This window comes from Myodes glareolus, unplaced genomic scaffold, assembly GCF_982192425.1.
Source record: "Myodes glareolus unplaced genomic scaffold, mMyoGla1.1 HAP1_SCAFFOLD_34, whole genome shotgun sequence".
In the NCBI taxonomy this organism is placed as follows: Eukaryota; Metazoa; Chordata; class Mammalia; order Rodentia; family Cricetidae; genus Myodes; species Myodes glareolus.
Genome location: NW_028263212.1, coordinates 2,202,760 through 2,213,718, shown reverse-complemented (window position 1 = coordinate 2,213,718; position 10,959 = coordinate 2,202,760).

Below are 10,959 nucleotides of genomic sequence, written 5' to 3'. Positions count from 1 at the left end.
GTAGCTTAAGGCACTTTCAAAGGAAAGTGATTTTCTCTGATTGGACAGCATTTAGAAAGTGAAGCAACACTCCATTCACGTTGCACAGTGAATTGAAATGTTGGAACAGACTGCTTCTCTTTCAGAGAAACGCATGTGAGTTTTTGGTGAATCCTTTTAAGTAGCTTAAGGCACTTGCAAAGGAAAGTGATTTTCTCAGAAAGGACAGCATTTAGAAAGTGAAGTAACACTCCATTCCCTTCGTGCAGTGAATTGAAGTGTTGGAACAGACTGCTTCTCTTTCAGAGAAACGCATGTGAGTTTCTTCCTAATGCTTGCAAGTAGCTCAAGGCACTTTCAAAGGAAAGTGATTTTCTCTGAAAGGACAGCATTTAGAAAGTGAAGCAACACTCCATTCACTTCGCACAGTGAATTGAAGTGTTGGAACGGACTGCTTCTCTTTCAGAGAAACGCATGTGAGTTTCTTCCTAATGCTTCCAAGTAGCTTAAGGCACTTTCAAAGGAAACTGATTTTCTCTGAAAGAACAGCATTTAGAAAGTGAAGCAACACTCCATTCACTTCGCACAGTGAATTGAAGTGTTGGAACAGACTGCATCTCTTTCAGAGAAACGCATGTGAGTTTCTGTTAAATGCTTGTAAGTAGCTTAAGGCACTTTCAAAGGAAAGTGATTTTCTCTGAAAGGACAGCATTTAGAAAGTGAGGCAACACTCTATTCACTTCACACAGTGAATTGAAGTGTTGGAACAGACTGCTTCTCTTTCAGAGAAACGCATGTGAGTTTCTTCCTAATGCTTGCAAGTAGCTTAAGGCACTATCAAAGGAAAGTGATTTTCTCTGAAAGGACAGCATTTAGAAAGTGAAGCAACACTCCATTCCCTTCGTGCAGTGAATTGAAGTGTTGGAACAGAGTGCTTCTCTTTCATTGAAACGCATTAGGGTTTCTTGTGAATGCTTGCAAGTTGCTTAAGGCACTTTCAAAGGAAAGTGATTTTCTCTGAAAGGACAGCATTTAGAAAGTGAAGCAACACTCCATTCACGTCGCACAGTGAATTGAAGTGTTGGAACAGACTGCTTCTCTTTCAGAGAAACGCATGTGAGTTTTTTGTGAATGCTTGAAAGTAGTTTAAGGCACTTTCAAAGGGAAGTGATTTTCTCTGAAAGGACAGAATTTAGAAAGTGATGCAACACTCCATTCACTTCGCACAGTGAATTGAAGTGTTGGAACAGACTGCTTCTCTTTCAGAGAAATGCATGTGTGTTTCTTCCTAATGCTTGTAAGTAGCTTATGGCACTTTCAAAGGAAAGTGATTTTCTCTGAAAGGACAGCATTTAGAAAGTGAAGCAACACTCCATTCAATTCGCACAGTGAATTGAAGTGTTGGAACAGTCTGCTTCTCTTTCAGAGAAACGCATGTGAGTTTCTTCCTAATGCTTGCAAGTAGCTTAAGGCACTTTCAAAGGAAAGTGATTTTCTCTGAAAGGACAGCATTTAGAAAGTGAAGCAACACTCCATTCACTTTGTACAGTGAATTGAAGTGTTGGAACAGACTGCTTCTCTTTCAGAGAAATGCATGTGAGTTTCTGTTGAATGCTTGTAAATAGCTTAAGGCTCTTTCAAAGGAAAGTGATTTTCTCTGAAAGGACAGCATTTAGAAAGTGAAGCAACACTCCATTCACTTCGCACAGTGAATTGAAGTGTTGGAACAGACTGCTTCTCTTTCAGAGAAACGCATGTGATTTTCTTGTGAATTCTTGCAAGTTGCTTAAGGCACTTTCAATGGAAAGTGATTTTCTCTGAAAGGACAGCATTTAGAAACTGAAGCAACACTCCATTCACTTCGCACTGTGAATTGAAGTGTTGGAACAGACTGCTTCTCTTTCAGAAAAACGCATGTGAGTTTTTTGTGAATGCTTGAAAGTAGTTTAAGGCACTTTCAAAGGAAAGTGATTTTCTCTGAAAGGACAGAATTTAGAAAGTGAAGCAACACTCCATTCACTTCGCACAGTGAATTGAAGTGTTGGAACAGACTGCTTCTCTTTCAGAGAAACGCATGTGAGTTTCTTCCTAATGCTTGCAAGTAGCTTAAGGCACTTTCAAAGGAAAATGATTTTCTCTGATTGGACAGCATTTAGAAAGTGAAGCAACACTCCATTCACGTCGCACAGTGAATTGAAGTGTTGGAACAGAGTGCTTCTCTTTCAGAGAAACGCATGTGAGTTTCTGGTGAATAATTTTAAGTAGCTTAAGGCACTTGCAAAGGAAAGTGATTTTCTCTGAAAGGACAGCATTTAGAAAGTGAAGCAACACTCCATTCACTTTGTACAGTGAATTGAAGTGTTGGAACAGACTGCTTCTCTTTCAGAGAAATGCATGTGACTTTCTGTTGAATGCTTGTAAGTAGCTTAAGGCACATTCAAAGGAAAGGGACTTTCTCTGAAAGGACAGCATTTAGAAAGTGAAGCAACACTCCATTCACTTTGCACAGTGAATTGAAGTGTTGGAACAGTCTGCTTCTCTTTCAGAGAAACGCATGTGAGTTTTTTGTGAATGCTTGAAAGTAGTTTAAGGCACTTTCAATGGAAAGTGATTTTCTCTGAAAGGACAGCATTTAGAAAGTGAGGCAACACTCCATTCACTTCGCACAGTGAATTGAAGTGTTGGAACAGACTGCTTCTCTTTCAGAGAAACGCATGTGAGTTTCTTCCTAATGCTTGCAAGTAGCTCAAGGCACTTTCAAAGGAAAGTGATTTTCTCTGAAAGGACAGCATTTAGAAAGTGAAGCAACACTCCATTCACTTCGCACAGTGAATTGAAGTGTTGGAACGGACTGCTTCTCTTTCAGAGAAACGCATGTGAGTTTCTTCCTAATGCTTGCAAGTAGCTTAAGGCACTTTCAAAGGAAACTGATTTTCTCTGAAAGAACAGCATTTAGAAAGTGAAGCAACACTCCATTCACTTCGCACAGTGAATTGAAGTGTTGGAACAGACTGCATCTCTTTCAGAGAAACGCATGTGAGTTTCTGTTAAATGCTTGTAAGTAGCTTAAGGCACTTTCAAAGGAAAGTGACTTTCTCTGAAAGGACAGCATTTAGAAAGTGAGGCAACACTCTATTCACTTCACACAGTGAATTGAAGTGTTGGAACAGACTGCTTCTCTTTCAGAGAAACGCATGTGAGTTTCTTCCTAATGCTTGCAAGTAGCTTAAGGCACTATCAAAGGAAAGTGATTTTCTCTGAAAGGACAGCATTTAGAAAGTGAAGCAACACTCCATTCACTTCGCACAGTGAATTGAAGTGTTGGAACAGACTGCTTCTCTTTCAGAGAAACGCATGTGAGTTTCTTCCTAATGCTTGCAAGTAGCTTAAGGCACTTGCAAAGGAAAGTGATTTTCTCTGAAAGGACAGCATTTAGAAAGTGAAGCAACACTCCATTCACTTCGCACAGTGAATTGAAGTGTTGGAACAGACTGCTTCTCTTTCAGAAAAACGCATGTGAGTTTCTGGTGAATGCTTGTAAGTAGCTTAAGGCACTTTCAAAGGAAAGTGATTTTCTCTGAAAGGACAGCATTTAGAAAGTGAAGCAACACTCCATTCACTTTGTACAGTGAATTGAAGTGTTGGAACAGACTGCTTCTCTTTCAGAGAAATGCATGTGAGTTTCTGTACAATGCTTGTAAGTAGCTTAAGGCTCTTTCAAAGGAAAGTGATTTTCTCTGAAAGGACAGCATTTAGAAAGTGAAGCAACACTCCATTCACTTCGCACAGTGAATTGAAGTGTTGGAACAGACTGCTTCTCTTTCAGAGAAACGCATGTGATTTTCTTGTGAATTCTTGCAAGTTGCTTAAGGCACTTTCATGGAAAGTGATTTTCTCTGAAAGGACAGCATTTAGAAACTGAAGCAACACTCCATTCACTTCGCACTGTGAATTGAAGTGTTGGAACAGACTGCTTCTCTTTCAGAGAAACGCATGTGAGTTTTTTGTGAATGCTTGAAAGTAGTTTAAGGCACTTTCAAAGGAAAGTGATTTTCTCTGATTGGACAGCATTTAGAAAGTGAAGCAACACTCCATTCACTTCGCACAGTGAATTGAAGTGTTGGAACAGACTGCTTCTCTTTCAGAGAAACGCATGTGAGTTTCTTGTGAATTCTTGCAAGTTGCTTAAGGCACTTTCAAAGGAAAGTGATTTTCTCTGAAAGGACAGAATTTAGAAAGTGAAGCAACACTCCATTCACTTCGCACAGTGAATTGAAGTGTTGGAACAGATGCTTCTCTTTCACAGAAACGCATGTGAGTTTCTATCTAATGCTTGCAAGTAGCTTAAGGCACTTTCAAAGGAAAGTGATTTTCTCTGATTGGACAGCATTTAGAAAGTGAAGCAACACTCCATTCACGTCGCACAGTGAATTGAAATGTTGGAACAGACTGCTTCTCTTTCAGAGAAACGCATGTGAGTTTTTGGTGAATACTTTTAAGTAGCTTAAGGCACTTGCAAAGGAAAGTGATTTTCTCAGAAAGGACAGCATTTAGAAAGTGAAGCAACACTCCATTCCCTTCGTGCAGTGAATTGAAGTGTTGGAACAGACTGCTTCTCTTTCAGAGAAACGCATGTGAGTTTCTTCCTAATGCTTGCAAGTAGCTCAAGGCACTTTCAAAGGAAAGTGATTTTCTCTGAAAGGACAGCATTTAGAATGTGAAGCAACACTCCATTCACTTCGCACAGTGAATTGAAGTGTTGGAACGGACTGCTTCTCTTTCAGAGAAACGCATGTGAGTTTCTTCCTAATGCTTGCAAGTAGCTTAAGGCACTTTCAAAGGAAACTGATTTTCTCTGAAAGAACAGCATTTAGAAAGTGAAGCAACACTCCATTCACTTCGCACAGTGAATTGAAGTGTTGGAACAGACTGCATCTCTTTCAGAGAAACGCATGTGAGTTTCTGTTAAATGCTTGTAAGTAGCTTAAGGCACTTTCAAAGGAAAGTGATTTTCTCTGAAAGGACAGCATTTAGAAAGTGAGGCAACACTCTATTCACTTCACACAGTGAATTGAAGTGTTGGAACAGACTGCTTCTCTTTCAGAGAAACGCATGTGAGTTTCTTCCTAATGCTTGCAAGTAGCTTAAGGCACTATCAAAGGAAAGTGATTTTCTCTGAAAGGACAGCATTTAGAAAGTGAAGCAACACTCCATTCACTTCGCACAGTGAATTGAAGTGTTGGAACAGACTGCTTCTCTTTCAGAGAAACGCATGTGAGTTTCTTCCTAATGCTTGCAAGTAGCTTAAGGCACTTGCAAAGGAAAGTGATTTTCTCTGAAAGGACAGCATTTAGAAAGTGAAGCAACACTCCATTCACTTCGCACAGTGAATTGAAGTGTTGGAACAGACTGCTTCTCTTTCAGAAAAACGCATGTGAGTTTCTGGTGAATGCTTGTAAGTAGCTTAAGGCACTTTCAAAGGAAAGTGATTTTCTCTGAAAGGACAGCATTTAGAAAGTGAAGCAACACTCCATTCACTTTGTACAGTGAATTGAAGTGTTGGAACAGACTGCTTCTCTTTCAGAGAAATGCATGTGAGTTTCTGTTGAATGCTTGTAAGTAGCTTAAGGCTCTTTCAAAGGAAAGTGATTTTCTCTGAAAGGACAGCATTTAGAAAGTGAAGCAACACTCCATTCACTTCGCACAGTGAATTGAAGTGTTGGAACGGACTGCTTCTCTTTCAGAGAAACGCATGTGAGTTTCTTCCTAATGCTTGCAAGTAGCTTAAGGCACTTTCAAAGGAAACTGATTTTCTCTGAAAGAACAGCATTTAGAAAGTGAAGCAACACTCCATTCACTTCGCACAGTGAATTGAAGTGTTGGAACAGACTGCATCTCTTTCAGAGAAACGCATGTGAGTTTCTGTTAAATGCTTGTAAGTAGCTTAAGGCACTTTCAAAGGAAAGTGATTTTCTCTGAAAGGACAGAATTTAGAAAGTGAGGCAACACTCTATTCACTTCACACAGTGAATTGAAGTGTTGGAACAGACTGCTTCTCTTTCAGAGAAACGCATGTGAGTTTCTTCCTAATGCTTGCAAGTAGCTTAAGGCACTATCAAAGGAAAGTGATTTTCTCTGAAAGGACAGCATTTAGAAAGTGAAGCAACACTCCATTCACTTCGCACAGTGAATTGAAGTGTTGGAACAGACTGCTTCTCTTTCAGAGAAACGCATGTGAGTTTCTTCCTAATGCTTGCAAGTAGCTTAAGGCACTTGCAAAGGAAAGTGATTTTCTCTGAAAGGACAGCATTTAGAAAGTGAAGCAACACTCCATTCACTTCGCACAGTGAATTGAAGTGTTGGAACAGACTGCTTCTCTTTCAGAAAAACGCATGTGAGTTTCTGGTGAATGCTTGTAAGTAGCTTAAGGCACTTTCAAAGGAAAGTGATTTTCTCTGAAAGGACAGCATTTAGAAAGTGAAGCAACACTCCATTCACTTTGTACAGTGAATTGAAGTGTTGGAACAGACTGCTTCTCTTTCAGAGAAATGCATGTGAGTTTCTGTTGAATGCTTGTAAGTAGCTTAAGGCTCTTTCAAAGGAAAGTGATTTTCTCTGAAAGGACAGCATTTAGAAAGTGAAGCAACACTCCATTCACTTCGCACAGTGAATTGAAGTGTTGGAACAGACTGCTTCTCTTTCAGAGAAACGCATGTGATTTTCTTGTGAATTCTTGCAAGTTGCTTAAGGCATTTTCAATGGAAAGTGATTTTCTCTGAAAGGACAGCATTTAGAAACTGAAGCAACACTCCATTCACTTCGCACTGTGAATTGAAGTGTTGGAACAGACTGCTTCTCTTTCAGAGAAACGCATGTGAGTTTTTTGTGAATGCTTGAAAGTAGTTTAAGGCACTTTCAAAGGAAAGTGAATTTCTCTGATTGGACAGCATTTAGAAAGTGAAGCAACACTCCATTCACTTCGCACAGTGAATTGAAGTGTTGGAACAGACTGCTTCTCTTTCAGAGAAACGCATGTGAGTTTCTTGTGAATTCTTGCAAGTTGCTTAAGGCACTTTCAAAGGAAAGTGATTTTCTCTGAAAGGACAGAATTTAGAAAGTGAAGCAACACTCCATTCACTTCGCACAGTGAATTGAAGTGTTGGAACAGATGCTTCTCTTTCACAGAAACGCATGTGAGTTTCTTCCTAATGCTTGCAAGTAGCTTAAGGCACTTTCAAAGGAAAGTGAATTTCTCTGATTGGACAGCATTTAGAAAGTGAAGCAACACTCCATTCACGTCGCACAGTGAATTGAAGTGTTGGAACAGACTGCTTCTCTTTCAGAGAAACGCATGTGAGTTTTTGGTGAATACTTTTAAGTAGCTTAAGGCACTTGCAAAGGAAAGTGATTTTCTCAGAAAGGACAGCATTTAGAAAGTGAAGCAACACTCCATTCCCTTCGTGCAGTGAATTGAAGTGTTGGAACAGAGTGCTTCTCTTTCATTGAAACGCATTAGGGTTTCTTGTGAATGCTTGCAAGTTGCTTAAGGCACTTTCAAAGGAAAGTGATTTTCTCTGAAAGGACAGCATTTAGAAAGTGAAGCAACACTCCATTCACGTCGCACAGTGAATTGAAGTGTTGGAACAGACTGCTTCTCTTTCAGAGAAACGCATGTGAGTTTTTTGTGAATGCTTGAAAGTAGTTTAAGGCACTTTCAAAGGGAAGTGATTTTCTCTGAAAGGACAGAATTTAGAAAGTGATGCAACACTCCATTCACTTCGCACAGTGAATTGAAGTGTTGGAACAGACTGCTTCTCTTTCAGAGAAACGCATGTGTGTTTCTTCCTAATGCTTGTAAGTAGCTTATGGCACTTTCAAAGGAAAGTGATTTTCTCTGAAAGGACAGCATTTAGAAAGTGAAGCAACACTCCATTCAATTCGCACAGTGAATTGAAGTGTTGGAACAGTCTGCTTCTCTTTCAGAGAAACGCATGTGAGTTTCTTCCTAATGCTTGCAAGTAGCTTAAGGCACTTTCAAAGGAAAGTGATTTTCTCTGAAAGGACAGCATTTAGAAAGTGAAGCAACACTCCATTCACTTTGTACAGTGAATTGAAGTGTTGGAACAGACTGCTTCTCTTTCAGAGAAATGCATGTGAGTTTCTGTTGAATGCTTGTAAATAGCTTAAGGCTCTTTCAAAGGAAAGTGATTTTCTCTGAAAGGACAGCATTTAGAAAGTGAAGCAACACTCCATTCACTTCGCACAGTGAATTGAAGTGTTGGAACAGACTGCTTCTCTTTCAGAGAAACGCATGTGATTTTCTTGTGAATTCTTGCAAGTTGCTTAAGGCACTTTCAATGGAAAGTGATTTTCTCTGAAAGGACAGCATTTAGAAACTGAAGCAACACTCCATTCACTTCGCACTGTGAATTGAAGTGTTGGAACAGACTGCTTCTCTTTCAGAGAAACGCATGTGAGTTTTTTGTGAATGCTTGAAAGTAGTTTAAGGCACTTTCAAAGGAAAGTGATTTTCTCTGAAATTACAGAATTTAGAAAGTGAAGCAACACTCCATTCACTTCGCACAGTGAATTGAAGTGTTGGAACAGACTGCTTCTCTTTCAGAGAAACGCATGTGAGTTTCTTCCTAATGCTTGCAAGTAGCTTAAGGCACTATCAAAGGAAAGTGATTTTCTCTGATTGGACAGCATTTAGAAAGTGAAGCAACACTCCATTCACGTCGCACAGTGAATTGAAGTGTTGGAACAGAGTGCTTCTCTTTCAGAGAAACGCATGTGAGTTTCTGGTGAATAATTTTAAGTAGCTTAAGGCACTTGCAAAGGAAAGTGATTTTCTCTGAAAGGACAGCATTTAGAAAGTGAAGCAACACTCCATTCACTTTGTACAGTGAATTGAAGTGTTGGAACAGACTGCTTCTCTTTCAGAGAAATGCATGTGACTTTCTGTTGAATGCTTGTAAGTAGCTTAAGGCACATTCAAAGGAAAGGGACTTTCTCTGAAAGGACAGCATTTAGAAAGTGAAGCAACACTCCATTCACTTTGCACAGTGAATTGAAGTGTTGGAACAGTCTGCTTCTCTTTCAGAGAAACGCATGTGAGTTTTTTGTGAATGCTTGAAAGTAGTTTAAGGCACTTTCAATGGAAAGTGATTTTCTCTGAAAGGACAGCATTTAGAAAGTGAGGCAACACTCCATTCACTTCGCACAGTGAATTAAAGTGTTGGAACGGACTGCTTCTCTTTCAGAGAAACGCATGTGAGTTTCTTCCTAATGCTTGCAAGTAGCTTAAGGCACTTTCAAAGGAAACTGATTTTCTCTGAAAGAACAGCATTTAGAAAGTGAAGCAACACTCCATTCACTTCGCACAGTGAATTGAAGTGTTGGAACAGACTGCATCTCTTTCAGAGAAACGCATGTGAGTTTCTGTTAAATGCTTGTAAGTAGCTTAAGGCACTTTCAAAGGAAAGTGATTTTCTCTGAAAGGACAGCATTTAGAAAGTGAGACAACACTCTATTCACTTCACACAGTGAATTGAAGTGTTGGAACAGACTGCTTCTCTTTCAGAGAAACGCATGTGAGTTTCTTCCTAATGCTTGCAAGTAGCTTAAGGCACTATCAAAGGAAAGTGATTTTCTCTGAAAGGACAGCATTTAGAAAGTGAAGCAACACTCCATTCACTTCGCACAGTGAATTGAAGTGTTGGAACAGACTGCTTCTCTTTCAGAGAAACGCATGTGAGTTTCTTCCTAATGCTTGCAAGTAGCTTAAGGCACTTTCAAAGGAAAGTGATTTTCTCTGAAAGGACAGCATTTAGAAAGTGAAGCAACACTCCATTCACTTCGCACAGTGAATTGAAGTGTTGGAACAGACTGCTTCTCTTTCAGAGAAACGCATGTGATTTTCTTGTGAATTCTTGCAAGTTGCTTAAGGCACTTTCAATGGAAAGTGATTTTCTCTGAAAGGACAGCATTTAGAAACTGAAGCAACACTCCATTCACTTCGCACTGTGAATTGAAGTGTTGGAACAGACTGCTTCTCTTTCAGAGAAACGCATGTGAGTTTTTTGTGAATGCTTGAAAGTAGTTTAAGGCACTTTCAAAGGAAAGTGATTTTCTCTGATTGGACAGCATTTAGAAAGTGAAGCAACACTCCATTCACTTCGCACAATGAATTGAAGTGTTGGAACAGACTGCTTCTCTTTCAGAGAAACGCATGTGAGTTTCTTGTGAATTCTTGCAAGTTGCTTAAGGCACTTTCAAAGGAAAGTGATTTTCTCTGAAAGGACAGAATTTAGAAAGTGAAGCAACACTCCATTCACTTCGCACAGTGAATTGAAGTGTTGGAACAGATGCTTCTCTTTCACAGAAACGCATGTGAGTTTCTTCCTAATGCTTGCAAGTAGCTTAAGGCACTTTCAAAGGAAAGTGATTTTCTCTGATTGGACAGCATTTAGAAAGTGAAGCAACACTCCATTCACGTCGCACAGTGAATTGAAGTGTTGGAACAGACTGCTTCTCTTTCAGAGAAACGCATGTGAGTTTTTGGTGAATACTTTTAAGTAGCTTAAGGCACTTGCAAAGGAAAGTGATTTTCTCAGAAAGGACAGCATTTAGAAAGTGAAGCAACACTCCATTCCCTTCGTGCAGTGAATTGATGTGTTGGAACAGAGTGCTTCTCTTTCATTGAAACGCATTAGGGTTTCTTGTGAATGCTTGCAAGTTGCTTAAGGCACTTTCAAAGGAAAGTGATTTTCTCTGAAAGGACAGCATTTAGAAAGTGAAGCAACACTCCATTCACGTCGCACAGTGAATTGAAGTGTTGGAACAGACTGCTTCTCTTTCAGAGAAACGCATGTGAGTTTTTTGTGAATGCTTGAAAGTAGTTTAAGGAACTTTCAAAGGAAAGTGATTTTCTCTGAAAGGACAGCATTTAGAAAGTGAAGCAACACTCCATTCACGTCG